The sequence below is a fragment of the Amphibalanus amphitrite genome, unplaced genomic scaffold, assembly GCF_019059575.1.
Source record: "Amphibalanus amphitrite isolate SeventyFive unplaced genomic scaffold, NRLGWU_Aamphi_draft 000026F_arrow, whole genome shotgun sequence".
Classification (NCBI taxonomy): Eukaryota; Metazoa; Arthropoda; class Thecostraca; order Balanomorpha; family Balanidae; genus Amphibalanus; species Amphibalanus amphitrite.
Window position 1 is genome coordinate 849,884 of NW_024881522.1, and position 12,870 is coordinate 862,753.

Genomic DNA, 12,870 nt, shown 5'->3' on the forward strand with positions numbered 1-12,870 from the left:
CTGCATAAAACACACGTTTGGAAAACAGGTGCCCTCCGCTGCTTCCCACGGGGGGGGGGGGAGACTGCATCTCTTTTACACCCAGACATGTTGGAGTAAATATTCCACTTTGAAGATATGAGATTTGGAGTAAGAAAACAGCTTTGTAGTTCGTGGTTATAGCTTAATTAAGTTCAAGAACAATCACGCTGAAACATTTAACGAATATGGGTGTCGCACGCCAACAATTAGCTTTTGACCGCCGCGCCAGTCGGATCGCCTTCCTGACATTCATACACTGTCTCAGCAGCACCAGAACCACTGGAACATGTATTTACACATGCGAGTACCATCTGGCAACCACTGCTCGCATTCCGCTAGACCGTTATCATCGACGCGTTTAAAGCTTTCACTGTCGATCCGCATTGAGGATTACATCCTAACTACCATCCTGAACACATTAGGCACTGTGGGTTCGACCCACAGACACGTTTCGAGCCACACACTCCGCCAGGTTGTGTGGGGCTCGAGCTGGGGGCACCACCTGAGAACAGAGTGATTGCTTCGCGACCTTCGTTGGCACGGCGTAGGCACCGTGGTCGCCAGCGGCGGCGTCTTTTTTGGGTCTCCCGGTGGAAACACGCCGCTTGCCACCAACTGGGACCTTCCTGCGAGCCACTGCTGTCGGATGGACGCCTATCATCACGGAGCTTTTAAAGGAGCTTGCAGGGACAGCGCTGCAACCAGTGCCAAACTGGTGCAAACTTGATCCCCGCGAATTGTCCGTTTTCATGCACTCGTAGCGGCTAATGAACGTGGCCGTGCCCAGTGCGGGGCCGTACAGCTCTGGTGCACGCATGAGGTCAGCTTGCCATGACTCACACAGAGCCTGGCACCGAGCGATCAGGTCAGCTGTCCCGTCGCCCGGGTTGGTGCCCGCCTTCTCCTCGCTCGCCGGGTCAGGTTGCTGATCACCAGATGCGTCACTTCGGCTCGTGCTTGGCTGGCTCGTGCTGCTCGGTTCCCGCGGATCTTGCCTCATTGAGGCCAAAAACCCGCCGGGTGCTGTAAGACCTGTCAACAGGAGGATCATGACTATGAAAACACACTATACGAGCGGTACAAACACCATCACCGCGCAAGATAGTACAAATAGATCATTTGGGCCAAAATATGGCCTCGAGAACGAGGTTATATCTCCATTACCAAAGGTCAGGGGCGTCGACACCGGTCCGACTTTTCCGACTAGTCGGACCACTTTTTCGACTAGGCGGTGCCCTGCTGTGGCTCGCGGGGGCCCCTGCTGCAGACCGCGGGGGCCCTACTGCGGCTCGGGGGGCCCTGCTAGAGACCGCGGGGGCCCTGCTGCGCCTCTGGGGCCCTGCTAGACACCGCGGGGCCCTGCTGCGGCCCGCGGGGTCCCCTTCTGCGGCCGCGGGGGGCCCCTGTTGGGGCTCTCGGGGGGCCCTGCTGCGGCCACGGGGGCCCCTGGGGCCCCCACCGGTGGGGGCCCCCGAGAAAAAGTCGGACCAGTTTTCCTTACGCGTCGACGCCCCTGCAAAGGTCACAGGTATCTCAAGTATTCAGTGTACCTTAACCCGCGCCCCGCTAGGGGGGCTAAGAAGTATGTGTCTGACGAACAATGTACCATCGATGGTTTTCAATAACTTACCAATTTACTCGATTTCACAACACATTTCTTGAAATGCCTGTGAACGACATTTCATGCCTGTGATCGTCCACCTCCAGAGCAGCACGACCGCCCGATGTTCCGTCGCACTGCTCTACGAGGCAGCGAAGGCCGTCCAGCATTTTCTCTCCGGAGAGCTCGCCAAAGACTTTCTTGAATTCTGTCCGGTACAACCTGTAATTAAAGGAATTGTGGTTAGACTGATGGTATGTGTTACTTGTTGATTGGGAATGGTCGGGTAGCTACTTTTGAGCTACGAACAGTTTAGGCGACGGAGGCGGAAGTGACGGAACAAAATTTAACCGGTGTTCCGAAAACATTTAAGAAAAGGTGCATTCCACGATAGATCGACCAAAGCCGTACACCCTCATATTTTATTTTTTGCTTAACCCGCGCCGTGCTGGTGGCCTGAACATTCCGCCGAGTGCTGGGGGGCCGTTTTCAAGCCCCCCCCCCGTCTAACTCGGCTCCTGGGTCACGTAGCGACACGCGGTTAGCGGCAATCGAAAGAGCGCCAAAAATAAGGAAGAAAACACTTCAGTCATTTTTAAGGTCAGGTCACCATAGGTCACCAAAGGAAAAATGTTGGCTATTTCAACATTTTGGAAACTGTCAACGGCTAACTCGAGAACCGATAGAGCTACAGCGCCGCGGAAAAGTGCATTCGAATTTCGATAGCTCTCTTAACGCTCTTTCGCTAATATATATCCTCAGATTTGACCTCAGGTCAACGGTTTAGCCTCCAGAGTGCAAAAACTAAAAAATAACAGTTTTTACGAAGAGCTTTTCGGCAAGAACTTTTGGCTCAAAAGAGCCACGACAATTCTCCTGCCAGCAACGTGTTCCTCGCGTCGAGACGCGTCGAATTAACAATTTGTTGATCTTAAAAGGTCATTTTGAAAATTTGACCTCAGGTCAAGGTCATGACCTGACCGAAAAGGGGTCATGCTGCATATCAGTCGATCCATATTGTCGAGCTGAACACAACTGACGTGTTTTCACCGCTCTAGTACGTCTCTATCAAAAGTTATAGCCAAAAAAGGTTGAAATGTTCAAGGTGAAAGGTTCAAAGTGATCGTTCAATCGGTGTAGCTATAGTTATATAATAGTGTAGCTATAGATTATATATCTATAGGTATAAAATCGGTGTACCTTTGAACTTTTTCTGAGGTAAGGTCACTTGACGTGACCTGGTGACCTGACCTTGAACGACCCGGGTCTGAAATTTTCAAAACATGTGCGGAAAGGAGGTATGAACAGGTGTACAAAAAACAGCGGTGCGCAATTCGAGAAAAACCTGAGGGGGGGGGGGCGTAAAAACGCCCCCCCCCCCCCTCCCCAGCAGGGCGCGGGTTAAAATTGGTCTAATGGGTTGTGATGGGCGGGGAAGCCAGCTAAGGCAATCATTTTTTTTCTTCGAACAACTGCTTCCGGGATATAGCCTCGGGCAATTCCTGGAGGTCACGCTGCGACCCTACGTTTAGCGGCTTATAACTCAGAAACTATTGGTTTTCTATGATTAAAACTTTATATAGTTCAACTCGCAATTAACCAACAAACATTTTGGCTATTTCGGAACTTTAACTTTTGAAAATGTTAATCACGTGTCCTCTTGACCTTTTCTTCGAAGAGTGACCTTGATATTTTCCCCACTGAAAGTTGCAATTTCGTCTGATGACGATTAAAGCCTTATCAATTTTCATTCATATGCGATAATAAAAAGGTGGCTTTCGGCCTGCGTTGACCTCAGGTCAGGTCATTTTTGTGACATGCCCTTAATAAGTCAATGGCAGAAATATTGGCTACCACCGAAACGCATCTGACCGGTTCAAATACTTTTGAATCATGTTGAGTTAGGCTATTACTCATGGCACTGGTGCAGCTTTGCATCAGCGACCTGCTGAAAGGTCATCCGTGGTCACCCGTTGAACACACGACAATAATTTTCCTTTTTTGTTGTACCTTTTGTTCTAATAAAGAAAGAGACGTGGAATAGCCACTATTGTGTTTGCTTTGGCCTAGCGTCAGTTTGCTTTGAATTTCGATATCGATGACTTAAGGTCAGGGCAATTTCTTAACCACCCCATTATAAGTCAATTGGGGGGAGGGGGGGGATCAGCTCCCTTATTTTTACACTAAAACGCGTCGGAATTGCCTAAGATACAATGAGTGACTTCATATACGATTAACTTTGACTATTACCTTGAGACCTTGTTTGCTCTTGGGCAACGCTGTGACGTTGCTTTTGGGTCATATGACGTCATCATGTGGGTTTTTGGGGGGTATAAGTGCAATAATTTCGCTAAAACATGTCAAACGTTTTTTCGCTTATAACTTTTTACCTAGTACCGACGGAGCAAAAATAAAAGCACCGGTGAACTCAGGACGTCCGTGCGCATCGAATGATCTACTTTGTTCCCAATTTAAGTAAACTTCAAATTTTCTTAAAAATTAAGTGAACTTAAAAGTAATTAATTACGTTTAACTTAATCAAAATGCATCATATCGCACAACATTCAAACCGGCTGATCACAAGGAACACAACGACACCGTTTTTAAAGCTCTAGCCTCATCGTGTGCCAAGTTATTAGCAAAAGCGTAGTTTGACCTTAGTTGACCCGACCCAAGCGTTCTTGCAGCTTGCAAACACCAAGTAGATGTAAGTCAAGGTAGTACAACACAAAAACGTTAAAAGAAAGCACAAATCTCTTATCTTTACATATTCGGGCAAATTTCCTTAAAAATTGTCATGACCTCTAGATGACTTCAGGTCAACCGAATTTAAAAAAGGGTGCATATGATAGCACTCGGTGACCTAAGCATACCCTGCAGGTTTGAATCAAATCGACGAAGAACTCTACTTTCCATGAACAAAATAGTGCATTTTTAGTGGTTTTGACTATGCACCGGTTTTTGTGACCTTGTAACCTGACCTCGGGTCACTGGAATCTAAAACTCCCAGGTCATGTGTCAAATAGATTCCCCAAGTTGTGTCCGAAATTTGGTAGCGCTACGTGCCATAGCGCCCACGATATCAACGAATAACACTGTCATTCAGTTGCCGCTAAACTAGTCCAATTTTCCCTGACCTTGTACCGGTTTTTGTGACCTGGTGACCTGGGGCCGTATTCACGTCGACTTCGTAAGTCGATTTTCTTTCGTAAGTATGATTTGGTATTCACGTCGACACTTCTTAAGTTTTTATCGACGGAGTTCACGTGAATGAAAAAATTTACTTAAGAAGTAGGTCACACTTAAGAAAATTCTTACGAAAATGATCGACGTGAATACGGCCCCTGACCTGAAAAGACTGGAACTTGAAATTTTCAGGATTTTCAGGATTTAGGTGCGGAAAGATTGCCCCAGAGGGTATGCCAATTACGTTATTTGCGAAAACCTTAGGGGGGTTGCATCTTGGTTGCATCAACCCCCCCCCCCTCGCCGGGCGAGGATTAATAAAAATTACAACATAAATCTGCCATCCTTACCGGTGACAATAGCCAACATCAGGACAGTGGGCGCGGTCCGCTGCGATGCGGTAGAAATCGTCTCCGGCCTCCTCTTGCAGAGCTGAGATGAGCTCGTCTCGCGCCTACTCAGCCGAGTAGGCCATCCGGAACAGCTCCAGAAGACGGTCCCTGGTCGCCGTCGATACATCTCTCTCCTTCGGAAGTCGTAGTCGTAGTCGTAGTCGTAGTCGTAGTCGTAGTTCGTAGTCGCGGTAGTTCGCGGTAGTCGTAGTTCGTAGGAAGCAGCTCCTGACAAGCATAGGATTACGATATGATGAGGTATGTGGTAACTGGTAGGAACGTGGGAGTAAAAAGCCGAAAGAAAGCCGAAAATAGTGTCGATTTGTTGAACGGGAGTGTGCCAGGGTCCATTTTCGGGAGGATCTCCACTGAGCGGCGATGGGCGGTGTTCAAGTCTTTCGTGCATATCTACAAAACGAATTGAGCTAGGTACATGCAATTTTCTGAGCATTACTTTAACGTATTTCATACTGATAGCATATATATCCTGTCAAAATAGTGGTTCTATCTTGAACATCAGCGGCTCCACGGCTAATTTTCGGGAGGGCCCCACTGACCAGCAATGGGGGCCTGGGTTTACGTGGATATCTCCAAAACGAATTGAGCTAGCCACTTGAAACTTTCAGACTGTTCTCAACAATATAATAAGCATATCCTGTCCAAGGACAGGATTATTGGTGACATTGTACCAAAATTTTGAGGTCCTAGCTTGTGCAGGGACGTGTCCAAGGCTGGTTTCTCGAGGGTATTTTTCGCCCAACTTCGAATTTTCTTACATTTGCCGATGAGTTCCTCAGGTTCGCATCGATGATCAATGGCCCTGTTGCACTTGCATGACAGTAGGCTACATGGCACAAGCATGTACTATGCTGCATAGGCAGATAGGTATCTGCATAGGCAGGCCCAGGGAAGGAACATTGGGAGGTGTCATTCCCCCATTTCAGTGTAGGTACCTGAATCCGCCTATGCTAAGCATAAATGGGCAACTACATGGTATTCCAATCACGTGAATACCTTACAGACGTTAAGTTATGCTCATAAGACGTTTCTTTTTCAACAAAATACTTCAAAAATATTTACCCCATTTTTACCTTGATTTTACATACCTGAAACCGCCTAATGCCTATGACTTTTCAAATTTCACAAAACCCACAACATATATGAAGGACCCATGGCCATGTATACAGATTCATATCCTAAAGTCTGCATCTAAATCGAATGAGAAACATCAAAGTTATTGCAATTATACGGCTTAGGTGAAAAATGCGAAATTTTTATAATTGCTTGCCCTCTGAGACCCTATTTTTCAACTTTTTCCAACTCTTTTGCATGAATCTAAAAGTTTAAGTTGAGAGGAATTGAATGGTGTTTGTCCCATGATCAACATCAGTCATTTAGTTCCCGAGATCTGACGGGGGGCTGAATCGGCCTCCTCCACCAGTTGACGTACTCCAGAAAGCCCACCATTAATAGGGTTAAGCACAGGAAGTTTTCGCTTCAGCGGGCGCAATATGGGTCTTCTCCCCTAATCTCAAGGAAAGTGAATGGATAAAACAGACAAAAGGAGGCCAATTTATGTACCTAACTTTTACTTACCCTAAGATTGTGGAAAATAGTCAAGCTGTCCTTGCTGCATGGGCAAAGCTTAATATCAGCCATTTTCAGACATGTATCCTGAAAAATGAGGAAGTTCAAGTGTAAGTAAATGTTCAACCTTTGGGGTCAGGGTTGTAAACGACTGGAACAGTCAACCGGCATCAATCGTCACATCTCGCACAGTTAACGCCTTCAAAGCAAAGCTCGACGCTCACTGGACTCACCTTCACTACACAATTCACACAAACGACTGAAGCAGAGTCACAGATTAGGAGCTCGATAAAGTAAGAGTCCTAAAGGCCAAGTGGCCTTCTAAATTCTCGTACATCGTAAGTAAGTAAGTAAGTAAGTATTTTCCATGCAAGGGAGAGAAGTACCTATCAACTGAGCGCCGTGTCTGGAACACTACGCTTCTCAGATTGAGATTCCATGGAAAATAATATAAATCCAGTCATGAATAAACATGATGAACAGTGGACACAAATTAATACTTTTCATATCCACTCACCTGTGCCCCATGTATGGAAGACCGCTTGAATTTTGAAATGAAATTGAAATGGGTATCAACGAAGATGAAGATAGAAAGTCGGCAATCCCGGCGTAAGCACCTCTTTGCATAAAAAATAACGTAACAAACATTGTATCTGGCCAGTTAGTGGTATTTGATATCAAGCGCTTCAAACTCACCCGAAAATGAACCGAAACGAAACGAACCCGAACGTGTTTTACACGTTTTACATACCTTGCCCGAACCAGAGATGGCCATCGGACGAAAACAAAACACAACGCACGGCACCAGCAGACAGCAAAATCGGATGCGACTCCGTAGGATGCGAACGCTGTTGCTAAGCAACCACAATGCATTGTGGGTCCTGACGTCAGGGGCTGGAGCGGGTAGCCAATCAGAGCCGCCCTGTGTATTGCTCCGGCTGGGAAAAAAAATGACGCGGACGGCATAGAATCTTTGCCGTCCGGGAGACATCGAACGCAGGGTATATGTTGTTGATATTGTGGATATTTGGTGCGATTTGATGGATGTATGGGGGGGGGGGGGGGGGGGTCCACGGTATTCTGAAATAATGAAAAGGTTTGAGAGGTTAATGTGCTTCATTTGTCAGTTCATTGATCGGGTGTGTTCATTTCTAAAAATCATTGAATAGCTGTTTGAGCTGCTGAGAGGACCATCACCCTTCAATTGCAGCAATTTTGGCTTTTTTACACATCAAGTCAGTCAATGAGTAAGTGCTTATTCTTTGGAAGTATCTGGAAATCAAATGTAAGAAGGTCGAGCACAAGATATGGGAAGGATAACTTTGGGATTAATTTTGTCATAGATATTGCAAATAAAAATATTTCGCGTCAATAGTAGTTACACCGGATGCTAGGGGCTAGGGCCCTGTTCCATCGATGTAACGGAAGTTGGCACAGATTCAGCACAGATTCAGCACAGCACAGATTCGGTAGGGGGAAAAAAGGCCCCGGTAGAGGGAAACCTTTATGACCCGTTTTCCCCTAGAAATGACGTCACAAAGAGGTAAAAATGGGTATCAATCGAAAGCTCTCGTTTACCCAGACACAGTCCTGCAGGAAAATTCCACTTTTTCCCCATAGGAAAGTTTTTACGGGAAAATCAAAATTTTGGGTCAATGGGGGGTCCCCCCCGATTTCGTTCAAAATCGGCACACAGGTGCCCCACCACCAGCCGAGAAACTTTCCCCAAAACGGTCCCCGTTGCATTGACGTTTAAGGCCCTTAAAGCCCCGTAAACTCGTAAAAAAATCCGTAAATTCGCCCTTGTACGGCCAAAAACGGGGCGCTAGGGTAAAAATGGGTATCAATCGAAAGCTCTCGTTTACCCAGACACAGTCCTGCAGGAAAAATCCACTTTTTCCCCATAGGAAAGTTTTTACGGGAAAATCAAAATTTCGGGTCAATGGGGGGTCCCCCCCGATTTCGTTCAAAATCGGCACACAGGTGCCCCACCACCAGCCGAGAAACTTTCCCCAAAACGGTCCCCGTTGCATTGACGTTAAAGGCCCGTAAAGCCCCCTAGACTCGTAAAATATCCGTAAAATCGCCTTTGTACGGACAAAAAAGTGGTGCTATGGTAAAAATGAGTATCAATCGAAAGCACTCGTTTACCCAGACACAGTCCTGCAGGAAAATTCCACTTTTTTCCCATAGGAAAGTTTTTACGGGAAAATCAAAATTTTGGGTCAATGGGGGGTCCCCCCCGATTTCGTTCAAAATCGGCACACAGGTGCCCCACCACCAGCCGAGAAACTTTCCCCAAAACGGTCCCCGTTGCATTGACGTTAAAGGCCCGTAAAGCCCCCTAGACTCGTAAAATATCCGTAAAATCGCCTTTGTACGGACAAAAAAGTGGTGCTATGGTAAAAATGAGTATCAATCGAAAGCACTCGTTTACCCAGACACAGTCCTGCAGGAAAATTCCACTTTTTCCCCATAGGAAAGTTTTTACGGGAAAATCAAAATTTTGGGTCAATGGGGGGTCCCCCCCGATTTCGTTCAAAATCGGCACACAGGTGCCCCACCACCAGCCGAGAAACTTTCCCCAAAACGGTCCCCGTTGCATTGACGTTTAAGGCCCTTAAAGCCCCGTAAACTCGTAAAAAAATCCGTAAATTCGCCCTTGTACGGCCAAAAACGGGGCGCTAGGGTAAAAATGGGTATCAATCGAAAGCTCTCGTTTACCCAGACACAGTCCTGCAGGAAAAATCCACTTTTTCCCCATAGGAAAGTTTTTACGGGAAAATCAAAATTTCGGGTCAATGGGGGGTCCCCCCCGATTTCGTTCAAAATCGGCACACAGGTGCCCCACCACCAGCCGAGAAACTTTCCCCAAAACGGTCCCCGTTGCATTGACGTTAAAGGCCCGTAAAGCCCCCTAGACTCGTAAAATATCCGTAAAATCGCCTTTGTACGGACAAAAAAGTGGTGCTATGGTAAAAATGAGTATCAATCGAAAGCACTCGTTTACCCAGACACAGTCCTGCAGGAAAATTCCACTTTTTTCCCATAGGAAAGTTTTTACGGGAAAATCAAAATTTTGGGTCAATGGGGGGTCCCCCCCGATTTCGTTCAAAATCGGCACACAGGTGCCCCACCACCAGCCGAGAAACTTTCCCCAAAACGGTCCCCGTTGCATTGACGTTTAAGGCCCTTAAAGCCCCGTAAACTCGTAAAAAATCCGTAAATTCGCCCTTGTACGGCCAAAAACGGGGCGCTAGGGTAAAAATGGGTATCAATCGAAAGCTCTCGTTTACCCAGGCACAGTCCTGCAGGAAAATTCCACTTTTTCCCCATAGGAAAGTTTTTACAGGAAAATCAAAATTTCGGGTCAATGGGGGGTCCCCCCCGATTTCGTTCAAAATCGGCACACAGGTGCCCCACCACCAGCCGAGAAACTTTCCCAAAAAAACGGTCCCCGTTGCATTGACGTTTAAGGCCCTTAAAGCCCCGTAAACTCGTAAAAAAATCCGTAAATTCGCCCTTGTACGGCCAAAAACGGGGCGCTAGGGTAAAAATGGGTATCAATCGAAAGCTCTCGTTTACCCAGACACAGTCCTGCAGGAAAAATCCACTTTTTCCCCATAGGAAAGTTTTTACGGGAAAATCAAAATTTCGGGTCAATGGGGGGTCCCCCCCGATTTCGTTCAAAATCGGCACACAGCTGCCCCACCACCAGCCGAGAAACTTTCCCCAAAACGGTCCCCGTTGCATTGACGTTTAAGGCCCTTAAAGCCCCGTAAACTCGTAAAAAATCCGTAAATTCGCCCTTGTACGGCCAAAAACGGGGCGCTAGGGTAAAAATGGGTATCAATCGAAAGCTCTCGTTTACCCAGGCACAGTCCTGCAGGAAAATTCCACTTTTTCCCCATAGGAAAGTTTTTACAGGAAAATCAAAATTTCGGGTCAATGGGGGGTCCCCCCCGATTTCGTTCGAAATCGGCACACAGGTGCCCCACCACCAGCCGAGAAACTTTCCCCAAAACGGTCCCCGTTGCATTGACGTTTAAGGCCCGTAAAGCCCCCTAGACTCGTAAAATATCCGTAAAATCGCCTTTGTACGGACAAAAAAGTGGTGCTATGGTAAAAATGAGTATCAATCGAAAGCTCTCGTTTACCCAGACACAGTCCTGCAGGAAAATTCCACTTTTTTCCCATAGGAAAGTTTTTACGGGAAAATCAAAATTTTGGGTCAATGGGGGGTCCCCCCCGATTTCGTTCAAAATCGGCACACAGGTGCCCCACCACCAGCCGAGAAACTTTCCCCAAAACGGTCCCCGTTGCATTGACGTTTAAGGCCCTTAAAGCCCCGTAAACTCGTAAAAAATCCGTAAATTCGCCCTTGTACGGCCAAAAACGGGGCGCTAGGGTAAAAATGGGTATCAATCGAAAGCTCTCGTTTACCCAGACACAGTCCTGCAGGAAAATTCCACTTTTTCCCCATAGGAAAGTTTTTACGGGAAAATCAAAATTTCGGGTCAATGGGGGGTCCCCCCCGATTTCGTTCAAAATCGGCACACAGGTGCCCCACCACCAGCCGAGAAACTTTCCCCAAAACGGTCCCCGTTGCATTGACGTTTAAGGCCCTTAAAGCCCCGTAAACTCGTAAAAAATCCGTAAATTCGCCCTTGTACGGCCAAAAACGGGGCGCTAGGGTAAAAATGGGTATCAATCGAAAGCTCTCGTTTACCCAGACACAGTCCTGCAGGAAAATTCCACTTTTTCCCCATAGGAAAGTTTTTACGGGAAAATCAAAATTTCGGGTCAATGGGGGGTCCCCCCCGATTTCGTTCAAAATCGGCACACAGGTGCCCCACCACCAGCCGAGAAACTTTCCCCAAAACGGTCCCCGTTGCATTGACGTTTAAGGCCCTTAAAGCCCCGTAAACTCGTAAAAAATCCGTAAATTCGCCCTTGTACGGCCAAAAACGGGGCGCTAGGGTAAAAATGGGTATCAATCGAAAGCTCTCGTTTACCCAGGCACAGTCCTGCAGGAAAATTCCACTTTTTTCCCATAGGAAAGTTTTTACGGGAAAATCAAAATTTCGGGTCAATGGGGGGTCCCCCCCGATTTCGTTCAAAATCGGCACACAGGTGCCCCACCACCAGCCGAGAAACTTTCCCCAAAACGGTCCCCGTTGCATTGACGTTTAAGGCCCTTAAAGCCCCGTAAACTCGTAAAAAATCCGTAAATTCGCCCTTGTACGGCCAAAAACGGGGCGCTAGGGTAAAAAAAGGGTATCAATCGAAAGCTCTCGTTTACCCAGACACAGTCCTGCAGGAAAATTCCACTTTTTCCCCATAGGAAAGTTTTTACGGGAAAATCAAAATTTCGGGTCAATGGGGGGTCCCCCCCGATTTCGTTCAAAATCGGCACACAGGTGCCCCACCACCAGCCGAGAAACTTTCCCAAAAACGGTCCCCGTTGCATTGACGTTTAAGGCCCTTAAAGCCCCGTAAACTCGTAAAAAATCCGTAAATTCGCCCTTGTACGGCCAAAAACGGGGCGCTAGGGTAAAAATGGGTATCAATCGAAAGCTCTCGTTTACCCAGACACAGTCCTGCAGGAAAATTCCACTTTTTCCCCATAGGAAAGTTTTTACGGGAAAATCAAAATTTCGGGTCAATGGGGGTCCCCCCCGATTTCGTTCAAAATCGGCACACAGGTGCCCCACCACCAGCCGAGAAACTTTCCCCAAAACGGTCCCCGTTGCATTGACGTTTAAGGCCCTTAAAGCCCCGTAAACTCGTAAAAAATCCGTAAATTCGCCCTTGTACGGCCAAAAACGGGGCGCTAGGGTAAAAATGGGTATCAATCGAAAGCTCTCGTTTACCCAGACACAGTCCTGCAGGAAAATTCCACTTTTTCCCCATAGGAAAGTTTTTACGGGAAAATCAAAATTTCGGGTCAATGGGGGGTCCCCCCCGATTTCGTTCAAAATCGGCACACAGGTGCCCCACCACCAGCCGAGAAACTTTCCCCAAAACGGTCCCCGTTGCATTGACGTTTAAGGCCCTTAAAGCCCCGTAAACTCGTAAAAAATC

General features: G+C 47.2%; 1 long non-coding RNA gene across 2 annotated transcripts; it reads right to left on the reverse strand.

Moving 5' to 3' along the window:
- Window positions 1-282: 282 nt before the first annotated feature.
- LOC122363505 lies at window positions 283-7,861 on the reverse strand. 2 transcript variants are annotated; one of them, XR_006253380.1, is made up of 5 exons: window positions 7,538-7,861; window positions 6,796-6,873; window positions 5,158-5,427; window positions 1,652-1,843; window positions 283-1,053 (listed from the first exon to the last, which is right to left on the reverse strand). It is a non-coding gene; the product is annotated as an uncharacterized LOC122363505 (long non-coding RNA). The 2 variants fall into 2 exon arrangements; XR_006253381.1 differs by having other exon boundaries at window positions 7,304-7,588.
- Between the last annotated feature and the right edge of the window lie 5,009 nt (window positions 7,862-12,870).